The sequence below is a fragment of the Rutidosis leptorrhynchoides genome, chromosome 2, assembly GCF_046630445.1.
Source record: "Rutidosis leptorrhynchoides isolate AG116_Rl617_1_P2 chromosome 2, CSIRO_AGI_Rlap_v1, whole genome shotgun sequence".
In the NCBI taxonomy this organism is placed as follows: domain Eukaryota; kingdom Viridiplantae; phylum Streptophyta; class Magnoliopsida; order Asterales; family Asteraceae; genus Rutidosis; species Rutidosis leptorrhynchoides.
Genome location: NC_092334.1, coordinates 643,466,674 through 643,483,156, shown reverse-complemented (window position 1 = coordinate 643,483,156; position 16,483 = coordinate 643,466,674). Strand labels below are relative to the sequence as shown.

Below are 16,483 nucleotides of genomic sequence, written 5' to 3'. Positions count from 1 at the left end.
CATGTCTTCAAAGCCCAAAATGCTTTGTGTTCAATTTCTACTGGAAGATGACATGCTTTTCCATAAACAAGTCTAAAAGGTGTGGTTCCAATTGGAGTTTTGTAGGCTGTTCTAAAAGCCCAGAGTGCATCCTCCAATTTAATGGACCATTCCTTCGGATTTGATCCTACGGTTTTCTCTAGAATACGTTTTAAAGCTCGGTTGGTATTTTCAACTTGTCCACTTGTTTGTGGATGATATGCGGTGGAGATTTTATGAGTTACTCCATATCTTTTAAGAACTTTCTCAAGTTGATTATTACAAAAATGAGTACCCCGATCACTTATTAAAGCTTTCGGTGTTCTAAACCTTGCAAAAAGACGTTTTAAAAAGTTGACTACAACTCGTGCATCGTTAGTTGGGAGAGCTTGTGCTTCCGCCCATTTAGATACATAATCAATGGCTACGAGTATATATAGATTATTATGAGATTTTGGAAATGGACCCATAAAGTCAATACCCCAAATGTCAAATACTTCACATACTTGGATGACATTTTGTGGCATTTCATCACGTTGACTTATTTTTCCGGCCCTTTGGCATGCATCACAGGATTTGCAAAGAAGGTGTGCGTCTTTGTAAATTGTAGGCCAATAGAATCCAGCTTCATAAACTTTTCTTGCTGTTAGTTGAGGCCCATAATGCCCTCCTGTTGGTCCTGTGTGACAATGGTTTAAAATTTTACTAGCTTCATCTCCAAATACACATCGGCGTATTATTCCATCGGGACAACTTTTAAACAGATGTGGATCTTCCCAGAAATAGTGTTTTATATCACTGAAGAATTTCTTTCGTCTTTGGTACGATAATCCTTTTTCAAGGAATCCACAAACTAAGTAGTTTGCATAGTCTGCAAACCATGGGATTTCTTTATAATCTATCTTCAATAGATATTCATCAGGAAAGTTGTCTTGTATGGCTGATTCATTCAGAACTTCTAATTCGGGATTTTCAAGACGAGAAAGATGATCAGCGGCGAGATTTTCTGCTCCTCTTTTATCTCGGATTTCAATATCAAACTCTTGTAAGAGTAAGATCCAACGGATTAATCTTGGTTTAGCATCTTGTTTTGAAAATAGGTATCTAAGAGCAGAATGGTCGGTATAGACCACCGTTTTTGCTAGAACGAGATATGATCGAAATTTGTCAAAAGCAAAGACAATAGCAAGGAGTTCTTTTTCAGTAGTTGTATAGTTTGTTTGTGCTCCTTGTAATGTCTTACTAGCATAATATATAGGTTGAAATCGTTTTTCAATCCTTTGTCCTAAAACGGCTCCCATTGCAAAATCACTTGCATCGCACATTAGTTCAAATGGTAGATTCCAATTTGGTGTTATCATGATCGGCGCATTAGTGAGTTTCTCTTTAAGAATATTAAAAGATTTGATACACTCATCTGAAAAGATGAATGGCGCATCCTTTTCTAGGAGTTTATTCATAGGAGTGGCAATTTTAGAAAAATCTTTTATGAAACGTCGGTAAAAACCGGCATGCCCTAGAAAACTCCTAACTCCTCTAACATTGGTGGGATGTGGAAGTTTAGCAATTACATCTACTTTAGCTCTATCCACTTCAATTCCTTCTTTTGAAATTTTATGTCCAAGAACGATGCCTTCTTTAACCATGAAATGACATTTCTCCCAATTAAGTACTAGATTTGATTTTTCGCATCTAATTAGCATTCGTTCCAGATTAACTAGACATGATTTAAATGTATCACCGAAGACTGAAAAGTCATCCATGAATACTTCCATGCATTCTTCTATCATGTCATGAAAAATTGCCATCATACACCTTTGAAAGGTTGCAGGGGCGTTGCAAAGTCCAAATGGCATTCTTTTGTAAGCAAAAGTACCATAAGGGCACGTGAATGTGGTTTTCTCTTGGTCCTCGGGTGCTATTGGAATTTGAAAATATCCGGAAAATCCATCTAGAAAACAATAATAACTATTTCCGGCTAATCTTTCCAACATTTGATCTATAAAAGGTAAGGGAAAGTGATCTTTTCTGGTGGCGTCATTTAATTTTCTATAATCAATACATACACGCCATCCTGTTACAGTCCTAGTAGGAATAAGCTCGTTTTTCTCATTTGTAATGACAGTCATGCCACCCTTCTTAGGCACGCATTGAACTGGGCTTACCCATGGACTATCAGAAATTGGATATATCAAACCTGCATCTAGCAGTTTAATAATCTCTTTCTTAACTACATCTTGCATATTAGGATTTAGTCTTCGTTGGCGTTGCACATACGTTTTATGACCTTCTTCCATAAGGATTTTATGTGTGCAATACGAAGGACTTATTCCTTTAATATCATGAATCTTCCATGCAATGGCTGGTTTATGAGCTTTCAACACAGAAATGAGTTGTGATTTCTCATTTTCAGTAAGAGAAGACGATATTATTACAGGTAATTCAGATTCACCATGTAAATAAGCGTATTCCAAATGGTTTGGAAGTGGCTTTAACTCTAATTTCGGAGGTTCTTCTATCGATGATTTATATCGATATCTGTCTTCTTCTTTTAGCATTTGAATTTCTTCTGTTGTTGGTTCATATCCATTAGCTATAAGTGTAGCTAACATTTCAGCTTCATCAATTGGTTCATTACCTTCTCCTAAAGAACATTCTCCTGTTCCTTGTAATTCTGGAAATTCTTCTAATAATTCTGCATGTGCATCTATAGTTTGAATATAATAACATGTATCATCTGCAGATTGTGGTTGTTGCATTGCTCTATCAACTGAAAAGGTAACACTCTCATCCTCTATACTTAGGGTCAGTTTCTTACCGAACACGTCTATCATTGCTTTAGCCGTGTTTAAGAATGGTCTTCCTAATATGAGAGGAACTTGAGAATCTTCTTCCATGTCCAAAACAACAAAATCTACTGGAAATACTAAAGTACCAACTTTAACTAGCATGTTCTCCATTATCCCTCTAGGATATTTTATTGATCTATCGGCTAGTTGTATGCTTATTCTGGTTGGTTTCAATTCTCCAAGGTCTAGTTTAGCGTATAGTGAATACGGCATTAGATTTATACTAGCACCTAAGTCTGCCAATGCTTCTATTGAACTAAGACTACCCAGAAAACATGGAATTGTGAAACTTCCTGGATCAGATAATTTTTCTGGTATCTTATTCAACAGCACTGCTGAACAATTAGCATTCATAGTGACAGCCGAGAGTTCTTCCATTTTCTTTCTATTCGTGATTAGATCTTTCAAGAATTTAGCATATCTTGGCATTCCTGAAATCACATCAATGAAAGGAAGATTTACATTTATCTGTTTAAACATATCCAAGAATTTGGATTGCTCGGCTTCAAGTTTTTCTTTCTTCATTTTACTTGGATAAGGAAGTGGTGGTTGGTATGGTTTAACATAAGGTTTATCCTTAACTGTGTTATTTTCATTAATCTTTTCAACTACCGGTTCTTTTTCCTTATCTTGATCAGGTTGTGGTTCTTGTGGAGTAGGAATAGTTTCATCAGAAGTTACAGGTATTTCAGGTGGTTTAAGTGTTGTACCACTTCTTGTGGTAATAGCTTTAGCTGTTTCATTTCGTGGGTTAGCATTTGTATCACTCGGTAGACTTCCCGGTTTTCTTTCACCTATCAACCTTGCTAGGTTACTTACTTCTTGTTCCAGATTTTGAATAGAAGCTTGTTGATTTCTAAATGCTTGAGCATTTTGTTCATTGGTTTGTTTTTGAGATGTGAAAAACTGTGTTTGAGTTTCAACTAGCTTCGTCATCATATCTTCTAAATTCGGCTTTTTATCATCGGTTTGTTGTGGTGGTTTGTTTTGAAAATTTGGTCTTTGCTGATTATAAGTATTATTGGATACTTGTTGATTGCTAGGACCTTGTTGGTTGTTGTATGGAATATTTCGGTTATAATTCTGGTTTTGATTGTAAATCGGTCTTGGCGGTTGATAATTATTCTGATAATTATTTCCAGGCCTTTGGTTTATGTATGAAATATTCTCTCTTTGTTCCATTGTTAATTCAATACTGAGACAATCTTTTGTCAAATGTGGTCCTCCACACTGCTCACAACTAATTCGTATTGAGTGAATATCCTTAGTCATCTTTTCCATTCGTCTCTCCACAGCATCTATCTTTGCGGAAATGGAATCTAAGTCATGGCTAGAATCGGCTCTAGCTGCTTTAGATGATCTAATGATATCTTTTTCTTGGTGCCACTCATGTGAGTGGGAAGCAGTGTTATCAATAATTTTGTAAGCATCAGTTTCGGTTTTCTTCATAATAGAACCACCAGCTGCTATATCTATGTCTTTTCTTGTAGTGATGTCGCATCCTTGGTAGAATATTTGTACTATTTGACAGGTGTCTAAACCATGTTGCGGACATCCTCTTAACAACTTTCCATATCTTGTCCACGCCTCATATAGAGTTTCATTTGGTTTCTGTGTGAACGTAACAATTTCTGCTTGAAGTCTTACGGCTTTAGATGCAGGAAAGAATTGTTTAAGAAATTTGTCAATTAAAACATCCCATGTATCAATCGCCCCTTCAGGTAACGATTCCAACCAATCTTTGGCTTCTCCCTTTAAAGTCCAGGGAAATAACATGAGATATATCTGTTCATCCTCCACTTCTCGTATTTTAAATAGTGTGCAGATCCTATTAAAGGTACGTAGATGTTCATTTGGATCTTCCTTCGGCGCACCACTAAATTGGCATTGATTAGTCACCATGTGTAGAATTTGTCCTTTGATTTCATAATCTGGCGCATTAATGTCTGGATGAGTAATTGCGTGACCTTGGCCAGTGCGTTTAGCTCTCATTCGGTCTTCCATACTTAAAGGTTCCAGATTCTCCATAATTGAATTTGTTGAATCGGTATCACTAGATGATTCTGATTTAATGGTTCGTTCCTCAACAATCTCTGTTTGAATGATTGGTGGTTCCGGAGGAAAGTTTAGTGGTTCAGGATCTACGAACCGTTCCTGAATATTCTCCGGATTCTCAATTGTGAGGTTGGGTTCAAAAAATGGATTATCGGAAATTTGAACTGAAGTACTTGGTTGACTGGATGACGATTCTAAAGAAAAATCAACGGCGGTTATATTTGTTAAACGATGTCTTGATCGAGTTACAGGTGGTGAACGTACAAAAGGTGATGAACGTCTTGCTCGGTGCATTCACTGAATATCCTATTAGTTTTAAAAAGGAAAGAAAAATTATAATAAGTTATCCAATCAATAGACTTTTCTGATTTTGCCCACGTTTCGAATAGCCAAAAGATGCAGCAGAGGGGCAGGATTCGTTTGGTCTCAATATAATTGAGGACTGTTTGGCTCCAATAACCCGGTCCACGTACAAATCCAACTATTACTACGAACCAGAAAATTTTGATGTCTATTAATTTAACCCCTTAAAATAAATTTTCGTAATTTTAGGAAATTTAGATAAGAAGTAGAAAAAAAATTCTAAGTCCTAAAACTAGAATAGCGAGAAATAAGAAAGAAAAAGAGTTCGTCGCAAAAGGTCGAAAAAGAAAAATGGTTAAAAAATAAAAGGTGACGGAAAAATAAAAGAAACTTATAAAAACTTAAAAATACTTGACTAACCTAACCTTATTACTACAACTAACTTAAAATTATAATCGCAAATTGAAATTACTAATTGGAATGATAATTGATACATAGTAAAAGGTGTCTAAAAATATTAAAGCTTACAGGAAAAACTAAATTCCAAATGGAAATAACTTAAAAAGAAACTAAAACTTAAAAAGGCGTCGCAAAATTCTAAAACACCTAAATCTTAGTCTAAAGAAAAAGCACTTAAGGAATTCTACGGCAAAGCCTAAAAATCTAGGAGTAAAAATAACTATAGCAAAAACTAAGTTTAAAATTAAATATGAGCTAAAAATACAAAAGTTACGCTAAAACGATTAAAAAGGAACAAAATATAAAAGTTATAAAAAGTTATAAAAATATTAGATTTTATAAAAATATTATTTTTATATTTTTTTATATTATAGTATTAAGTAAATAAATAATAAAACTAAACAAAAGTAAAAATAACTAAATAAATTAAAAACTTAATTATAATAATAATAATAGTTTTAGGGTTTAAATAATAATAATTAAATAATATTCGTAATAAATGCGGAATTAGGGTTTGGTTGTGGCCTGGTCAAACCCCTCATGCGAGTCGCATGGAATAAGGGGGTGGGTCATGCGAGTCGCATGGACACCCTGAACTGGTTCAATTGGACTGGTTCAAATGACAGGTCACGTAATTATTTAATATTTATTTTTAATTTCTGTTTTATATATAATATGAGATATAAATATATAATTTAACTAAAAACTTAATAAAATACTAAAATAAAATACAAATACTTTAATATTTTGTAAATAATAAAGAAAAACTTAAAATACACTTTAAAATATGTTTTTTTTTTATATTAGCGTTGCGCTTCCGGCGTTTAAGAGTGTTCCCCGGCAGCGGCGCCAAAAATACTTGATGTCAAAGCAGAGGGGTATAAAATACTATTAATTTTTACAAGGAAATACTATTAAATACGATACAATTTTACACAAGATATTTATTTATTTATAGAATGGATATACTTAAACCTTGCTACAACACTTATAGGCAGTGTACCTAATCGTACAGTAGTGTAGTTTTTAGTAAGTCCGGTTCGTTCCACAGGGAAATCTTTAAACAAAGCTCAACGCTATATTAGTTTACTTTTATAAAAATACAAATATATATATAAGTAATATTATTATTATAAAGGGGGGTTTTTACCGTTTAATGACCGGTTTGTCGATTTTAAGACTTTAGTCGCAGTTAAAACCTAATGTAAAATATAAAATAAATACAAGACTTAAATTAAAGCGTAAAGTAAATAACGATAATGAAATTGCGAATAATAAAAGTGCGATAAAATAAACTTACGATAATTAAAAAGTACGATAATTAAAATTGCGATTAAATAACAATAAATAAAAGTGCGATAATTAGAAGTGCAATTAAATATAAAATAAAGGAAATTAAATATGAAATAAAAGAATTATGCTTATTTAAACTTCCGTAATCATGATGTTTGACGTGTTGATTTTAGTTTTATGCCCATGGGTTAATTGTCCTTTGTCCTGGATTATTTAATATGTCCGTCTGATTTTTGTCCATAACAGTCCATCAGTCATAAATATAAATTGCAAGTGTCCTTGTCAAATTATTATTATACCCGAAGATAAATATTCCAACTAATTGGGGATTCGAATTATAACAAGGTTTTAATACTTTGTTTAATGAATACACCAGGTTATCGACTGCGTGTAAACCAAGGTTTTACTACTTTGTTAACAATTACACCAATTACCCTTGCATGTAATTTCACCCCTGTTTTAATTATTCTAGTGGCTATTAATCCATTCCCGTGTCCGGTTAAATGAACGATTATTCGTACATATAAATACCCCGCCCATCGTGTCCGATCGAGTGTATATGGTAATTTATAGGGACGCCCAATTGTAAATCTTTATATTAACATTAACAAACTTTCATTTAGTTAAACAAATATAAATCCCATTAATAGCCCATAGTCTAATTTCCACAAGTGTCGTTCTTTTGTCCAAACCCCAATTATGGTACAAAGCCCAATTACCCTATTTTAGTAATTAGCCCAACATCATGATTACTTCGTTTTAAATAAGCATAATAATAACTTAGCTACGAGACATTAATATAAAAAGGTTGAACATAACTTACAATGATTAAAAATAGCGTAGCGTTACACGGACAGAATTTCGACTTACACCCTTACAACATTTGCTAACATACCCTTATTATTAAAATTTAAAATTAAAATTAAAATTAAAATATAAATTATATATATATATTACGTATATATTGAGAGAGAGATAGATATTATGTGTTTAAAACTCGGCAGAAAACTGACTTTATATAGGACCTGACCAACATTTTCACTCCATGCGACTCGCATGGATTTTGTGCCTCTGGCCATGCGAGTCGCATGGCCACCCTGGATCCAGCCAAATTGGTTTGTTTTCTTCTTGCCGACGTAATATAATAATAATATATAATATAATATATAATTATATATAATTATATATATTATATTATATTCTTGTGCATAGTAGACTAGATATTTTTGGTCCGTTGCGTCGGGCGTTTCTTCTTGGCTCAGGTCCCGGTTCCGGATTTTCGGACGTCTTCGCGTATTATTTTATATCGTGTACTTTGCGTCTTGTAACTTGTACTCTTGTCATTTTGAGACGTTCCTCATCAATATTTTGAACCTTTTTAGTTGTATCTTGTACTTTTTAGCTTTTTGGACCTTTTTGTCTTCAATTTGTCGAATCTGCCTTTTGTCTTCACTTTTTAATATTTAAACGAATATTGCTTGTAAATCGAACAATACCAACTAAAATCTTGTCTTTTTTGGGGAATAATGCTATAAAATATATGTTCCTTTTTAGCCTTATCAGTTATAGTCCCACTTTTAAAATCTAATAATTTTGGGATGAGAATACATGCAGCTTTATAAATGTTTTACAAAATAGACACAAGTACATGAAACTACTTTCTATGGTTGAACGATCGAAGCCGAATATGCCCTTTTTACTTGGTAGCATAAGAATTAGTAAACCAGTCTACTAATTGATGCGAATCCTAAAGATAGATCTATTGGGCCCAACAAACCCCATCCGTTGTAGCGGATGCTTTAGTACTTCGAGTTTTTATATCATGTCCGATGGATGTCCCGGAATGATGGGGATATTCTTATATGCATCTTGTTAATGTCGGTTACCAGGTGTTCACCGTATGAATGATTTTATCTCTATGTATGGGATGTATTGAAATATGAAATCTTGTGGTCTATTATTATGATTTGATAATATATAGGTTACACCTATAACTCACCAACATTTTTGTTGACGTTTTAAGCATGTTTATTCTCAGGTGATTATTAAGAGCTTCCGCTGTTGCATACTAAAATAAGGACAAGATTTGGAGTCCATGCTTGTATGATATTATGTAAAACTGCATTCAAGAAACTTATTTTTGATTTAATATATTCATATTGTAAACCATTATGTAATGGTCGTGTGTAAACGGTATATTTTAGATTATCATTATTTGATAATCTACGTAATGCTTTTTAAACCTTTATCGATAAAATAAAGGTTATGGTTGTTTTAAAAATGAATGCAGTCTTTGAAAAACGTCTCATATAGAGGTCAAAACCTCGCGACGAAATCAATTAATATAGAACGTTTATAATCAATATGAACGGGACATTTCAAAATACCCCAAATATTTAGCGTTTTTTAAAAAGCGTCCGTTTTGTGTATAGCTAGTGACATTGTGTTCCTAAAATTATTTCGAGTTTAACGATGGTGTCGGAAAAATTTAACTCGTTGCGAGCGAGAAGATATGACCCGTTGAATATTTGGGTGGAGTTTATTTAAGATTTTTTTATGAAAATGGTTATTTGATACTTTACCCCCTGTTTGGGGGGTCGATTTGAATTTTTCAAAAAGGTGTGGGGGCCTTTGTTGATAAAATGAAATTTAGTTAAAATATAATAAATAAATAAAAGGTGAAAACTCGAAAATGCCCCTGGTGCTATTCATAATTTGTGTCTATTAGTTAATATGTAAATAAATATTGATACTATGTAATTAACTTATCTTAAGTATAATTAAGAAAATGGAAGATATTGTCACATATAACTATATAGTTAAATACTTAGAATATTAACTCTAAATAAGGCATAAGTACAACTCATGCAGTTAAACTTATTATTATTAACCTACATACTACATGTCACCCAGGTTTTGATCGCTCACTTCAACAAAAAAAACAAAACAACATCCCCTTCCCTTATTTAAACAACCTAATCCCAAAACTTCTGGATGATTCTTCCTCACCTTCACTCTCCTTCCTTCTTCTACCTTCACTCACCTCACAAATCCAGGGTTTCCAAACCCTTCTCAAACAACAGCAGTAACCCGTGGGTTTTTTGGATTTTCCCGCCTAAACATCACCCAACCCTAATGTTTACCTATCTGCTGTCACGGTTTCGATTTAAACCCTAGGGTCTGGATTTCACAGCTTTTTTCTATAGGGTCTTTACCCTATCGGCTTATCATTCAACCTTAGGGTTTTTCCCTCCTGGTAGCGATTGTACTTCAACCCTAGGCTTTTGAATTTTGTTGCAGCCTTTTGGTATTCGGAATATAATTTCTCGAATCATTTGAAGCCGTCGTGACTACAGTCATCTATATACAGGTTCGATTTCTTTACTCTTTGATTTATGATATCGATTGCTTATGATTGATTTATGTTATTGGCTATTTTTTTTTATTCGGGTAATTTTTTGGTCATTTTAACCTCTTCTGATTTTGGTTATGCTACAGGTTGTTCGTGTAGTTGTTGTTTTTAATATTTCGCCACTATCTACTTGCAGGTTGGTCGGTTAGTTACTTTTCTTTGTTGTCTTTCCTTATAAGGTTACAATGTTTGTTTGTTACCGCCATTGATGTTTCGTTACTTAATAATTATTTGATTTGTTTTGATTGTTAATACTTTACTTTATATGGTTTTAGTATATGTTAGTAATATGTCTTATACTAAAACAAAAGTTCGACAATTGTAGTGGAACTCAACCTGGTGGTTTTGGTGTTGTTTTTGGTGTTGGTATTATATTTTCGGGTAGTTCACAAAGAATGCAGTATGCGGTTGTTAGATAATAAAAGAAGAATTAGTGGTAATGTTGTCTTGCATAGTGGGGGAATTGAACCCTGTGATATTTTGTTACCTGGGAATACTCATCCAGCAGGTGTGTGACAACCCGGAAATTTTTGACCAAATTTAAACTTTATCTTTAAATGATTTAATGTTTTCGACACAATAAGCAAAGTCTGTAATGTTGAGTCACGAAAGTTTTGGAACTATATTCATGTAATCAATTATTCTTTGACTGTTCTCGAAGATTCACGAACAATATATATATATAACTTAATGTGCAAATATATATATATATATATATATATATATATATATATATATATATATATATATATATATATATATATATATATATATATATATATATATATGATTTCAAGTTATTTAGTAAACGATAGTAACATTCGATTATTGATTCGATTGATATTTATATAAGTTAACTAAAACATTTAAGATGAACCAGTAAAACACTAATTTGCTACAGTATTTTCGAATTGTTACAGTACCCGAAAAGCTACAGTGTTTTCGAAAATCACTATTTGCTACAGTAAAACAAAAACTTTGCTACAGTAAATTTGCTACAGTAAACCACTATTTTAAAATAAAAATGTATATATGTATATGTATATACTACGAGACGATGATTTACAGAAGCAAATAACCAAAACACTTAATTGATTAAAGCTACACTTCGAGTGACATAGTTTATCAATGATTAAGTTTAATTTTTGATAAAGGTACACGTCGCGTAACTAAAAGTACTAGTTTTCTAAGCGTACGAAAATGCATTCTAGAAACTGGAACCGGGTCATAAGTCGAGTAACAACGTACGAGTCAGCGGACCAAAAATTACAAGTCAACTATGCACGTGAATATAATATAATATATAATTAATTATATAAATTAAATATATTATATTTATATTATAATAATATATCGACAAGTTAGTGTACAAAACGATTGTGAGCTGGATCCCATAGCCATGCGATCGCATGGCCAAGGAGGCTAAACCCCATGCGATCGCATGGGGTACTGTTTCAAGTCAGGTACTATAAAAGCTCGATCTGGTTCCAGTTGAATCTATCTATCCCTCTTTCTCTAATATTACTCCGTATATTTATTTAATTTATTTTATTATTATTATTATTATTATTATTATTATTATTATTATTATTATTATTATTATTATTATTATTGTTGTTGTTGTTGTTGTTGTTATTATTAAGATTAATATTATTATTAATCTTATTATTATTATTAGTAGTATAATAATTATTAGTATTATACATAAAATACTACGACGAGGTTATGTCCAAATGATTTCAAAATGGTTTTCGAGCAAGATAGAGCTAAGGAAACTATAGGTTATAACTATGGAGGTTATGTGTAATGTTCGTGGGTATTGTTCGCAAGTCAAACCTAGTGTTTATCATCTTCGTTGCGTCTACGTACTTTCCTGCAATATTAAATCACAATATTGATACGTGAGCATTCATATCTTATCTTTTATATATTAAAAGTGTATCCATGTCTAGTGCTCGAGTATATATGTTTATGCATGCTTGTATGCTAAATTTCGTCGTTAAACAGTTTATGATGAATCACGAATTAAATACATAAATTACTGATAAAAGGTATATGATATGCATGTTTTTGAAAAGCTGGCGAAAAATCAATAACTTTTCATTTAGAAATCGCGTAATTTCGATGAACGAATTTAAAGATATGGTCAACTGAATTATGATTGACATTAATTGAATTGCTTTTGAATATGCAATTAATATTTAAACAACTTGTTTATAAGATTGATAAATTGGATTTTCAAATATTACTAATCGAGTAAATGAATTTCTATATAAGGCACGTCTCGTCTTGTTGAGCAATTGTCAAAATTAATTGTTTATCATATTTTAAAGCCTTATAAAAACTATAGCTTAATTTTACAAGAATTGGGAAACTATGTGAAATGTTAGAATGTTTCGATTGCCATGATCATTCAACTATAGTATTGAGTCAGATTGACTTTTTGAAACGACTTTGGATAACTTTTGTATGTCGGTCTCGAGCATTAGGATTGTGATACACTATGACCTGACCTAGCTTGATAGACATTTATTGACCAACATATGTTCTCTAGGTTGAGATCTACGGTTATTTGGTATTCCGAGTTTCGGTCACATTTCGGTGAACGACTTTATGTGCTGCTAAGGTGAGTTTCATTTGCTCCCTCTTTAATTGCTTTTGCAATCTATATTTTTGGGCTGAGAATACATGCACTTTATTTTAAACGCAATGGATACAAGTACGTACTAAATTCTACACTGAGTTTGAACCGAAAATCCCTTAGCTTTGGTAACTAGTAACTACCGGTTATAAGAACTGGTGTGCGCGAGTAGTTATATATGGATCCATAGGGTTTGACATCCCCGTCTGTTCCAGGTATAGAAACCCTAGCCTGAACTATAAAACAGATGTATGCTATTTGAGTTTAGTACACGTTGGTTTGCGTGTATTGTACATGTTGGTTGCATGTATGTTAAAACAGGGGTACTTATTATATAGACGTAAAAGTTTAGTTACCAGGGTGCTCAATCTTATAGAATATTTTGATAAACGTTTCTGGATGAAACAACTGAAATCTTGTGATCCACCTTTATATTAAGATTATATGAAACATTAAAACTATGAACTCACCAACCTTTGTGTTGACACTTGTTAGCATGTTTATTCTCAGGTTCCCTAGAAGTCTTCCGCTGTTTGCTTATATGTTATACAAGATATGTGCATGGAGTCATACATGCTTTATTCGAGAAAACGTTGCATTCACAAATCATCACCATCTATCTTATTTTGACTGCATTGTCAACAGAAGTATTATTGTAAACTATTATATTACAGTGATTGTCTATATGTAAAAATCATCAGATGTCGAAAACCTTTGATTTAAATATTCATTTATGATGTGCCTTTTCAAAAGAATGCAATGTTTACAAAACGTATCATATAGAGGTCAAATACCTCGCAATGAAATCGATGAATGACGTGTTCGTCCAAGTGGATTTGGAGCGATCGTCACAAGGTGCTTCAGCACAAACAATTGTCTCGGTTCATAAGGATTCCATAATGCTTGCTGGTGATGGTATGCTGATATTATTTGTCTTTCGAGTTATTTGTTTATGTGTATATTCTCGTAGACCCGACTTCAAACCAATATCACCTGACAACTTCCCAAATCATTACTTCGAGTTCTATACCTATGATTATATAAACAGTCGAGTTCACGTTGACAAATTCAACACAGATACATTATCCTTGAAATATTGGAGACAACTTCTACCACACAAAAAGACACTCACGTATGTCCTTACATATTTCCTTGACTGTATCCAGAGCGTTAGCAACATCAGGCCCAACAAGAAACAAAAACAAAAGAGTTATCGAGCTATTCGACCTCAGGTAAACTATACGACTGTTCTTTTAAATACGTTTTGTGTTTATACGGTGCTTATCGCTTATGCAGTGTGTTCTATCATGGTTATGTTTTATATCATTGTGTTCAAGAAAACAAATTTTCTATATTTTTTTCTTAATCGACCATTACAACCTACACAGGTGTCACGCCATATCTTTGGCACTATGGAACAATCATGCATATAATTTCGACATGGCTGCGTATAACTCACTGGAACACCAGTTCTCTTAGCCGCAAGTACTTGCTGGGCCAAGAAATATGATAGTAAAAACTATGCCGATTTCCATGTAGTAGTCAACATTACTCATATTATTACTAATATAACTGCACAAACAGGAAAACTGAAATCTCTGGATCTCTGTTACGTCTATTACTATTTAAATCCAGGTAACTACTAAACACATAAATTCACTTATTGCTCCATACATTCCTTCCTATTAAACCAACTAAATGAAAAAAATGGTTCCTATAACAGATGGCAAAGACCCAGAGGGATCTAAAAGAAAGAAGGACTAAGCCTGCATTACGATCGCCTCACTAATTTTGTTTAGTACTTAGACAAGCTTTTGTTAAACTGTCTAAGCACAAAACACTACTTCTTTATGTTATTTTAGTTTATTACTCCGTACTATTATATCAAGTGTTTTGTGTGTAGGTGTTACGTTTCTACATGTGTCCAGAAACATAAACATCGACAAAGCCACAACAAGTTGTTGATGCTGATGCTATTGCTACTGTGAGAAACTGGTGGTGGTGTTGGTGCTTCTGCAGCTGTTGCTGATCAGCTGGAGCGCACTCGAAAACAAGCGTACATGTAACGGTTTTTGTAAACCATTGTCCACATATTTTCATTTGCTTTTTCCACTTATTTACGGTAACTCATTTGTCCAGGTATTGTTTTTTGATTATTTTTCCAATAATTGGTTATGCATTAGCTACAAGCTTTTAACATAACCGATTTACCTTATAAGTATTTATATTCCATGATCTCAAATACTTGGTTTTATTATTTTTCAAATAATAATTGTAATGTTATCCTTTCATATTAGGATATCTGCTCAAACTGGTCTTGATATCGAACTGCTACATCAATCAAAGATTTGATGTTATTTCCTTAGAGGTAAATATTTAAAGAATTCGTTTGCATCATGTACAATTGACACATTCTTTTCATGAGTGTATTTAATTTGAATGTTTAGAATGATAATGTAAAGTTATTAATGAAACTCCAGACACCATCACCTTATATGTGCTCATCAAAGTTGACTATCAGTGTACCATGTATAGGTGATGTTTGTACTAATTGTGGCAATTATACACTATGCAGGCAAAGGAAATAAGGAAGCACGATTAAAAACAAAAGACTAGAAGGCCAATGAATACTGCACCATGTCCTTATCTTCACATATAATTTGTTGTACTTTTACACATAAAGATTAGTACTTCTCATTCTGTTTATATATATCACTTTTGAACCTATAAGCTATGTAGATATTCAAATGCAGCTACCACAAATGTGCATCTAAACTAGACCGCCGCAACGCACGGTCCGTCACTTTTCTAGTTAATATTATAAAGTGAGAACATATTATAAAGTAAAACATTTCTTTAATCATTTAATTAACTTAATAAACAAAACAAGAGAGAAGAAGCCTCTTGCTTTCTTCTAATGTCAACGTAATATGGATTCATATAATATAATATTGGGCGCTTATAATTCTAAGTTACAATCAAATTGAATATTCAATATCAATATCAATAGAATGTAATCAGAAATCATTTAATTAGCTTCATATATTGATTTATATGACTTGGTGAACAAAATTTACCAATTAACTAAATTGACTATGCGTAGAATATATGTTTAGGTGTTAAAAGAAAAAGCATATCACACAAGCAAAAGGACTTCACCTGCAATGAAAGTTCGCCTGCAATGACTTCGAGCTGTTCGTAAAGCGGGTAGTCGCCATGAGATTGACCAGTTAAAAAAATGGTTGGATACACATGTTAATTATAAAAAAAAAAGGACTTCTCAATACTTGTTTTAAATGCTTATTATGCCAATAATTTTTTAATAGAAATATATATATTTACTCATATGCTATCAAATAAGGAAAAAATTATCGAATGACTTCTGGTTCAGCAATATCAAGAAGACTATTAACCTTAAGGTTATGAGTTCGAGTCTCGATGTGGACAAAAAAT

General features: G+C 32.7%; 1 long non-coding RNA gene across 6 annotated transcripts; it reads left to right on the top strand.

The window, feature by feature from the left end:
- Nucleotides 1-10,747: 10,747 nt before the first annotated feature.
- Nucleotides 10,748-15,828, top strand: LOC139893738 (uncharacterized). 6 transcript variants are annotated; one of them, XR_011774684.1, is made up of 5 exons: nt 10,748-10,897; nt 13,886-14,262; nt 14,419-14,665; nt 14,754-15,398; nt 15,606-15,828. It is a non-coding gene; the product is annotated as an uncharacterized lncRNA (long non-coding RNA). The 6 variants fall into 6 exon arrangements; XR_011774685.1 differs by having other exon boundaries at nt 13,886-14,542; nt 14,615-14,665; XR_011774688.1 differs by having other exon boundaries at nt 13,886-14,665; nt 14,754-15,092; nt 15,328-15,398.
- The last annotated feature ends 655 nt before the right edge of the window (nt 15,829-16,483 follow it).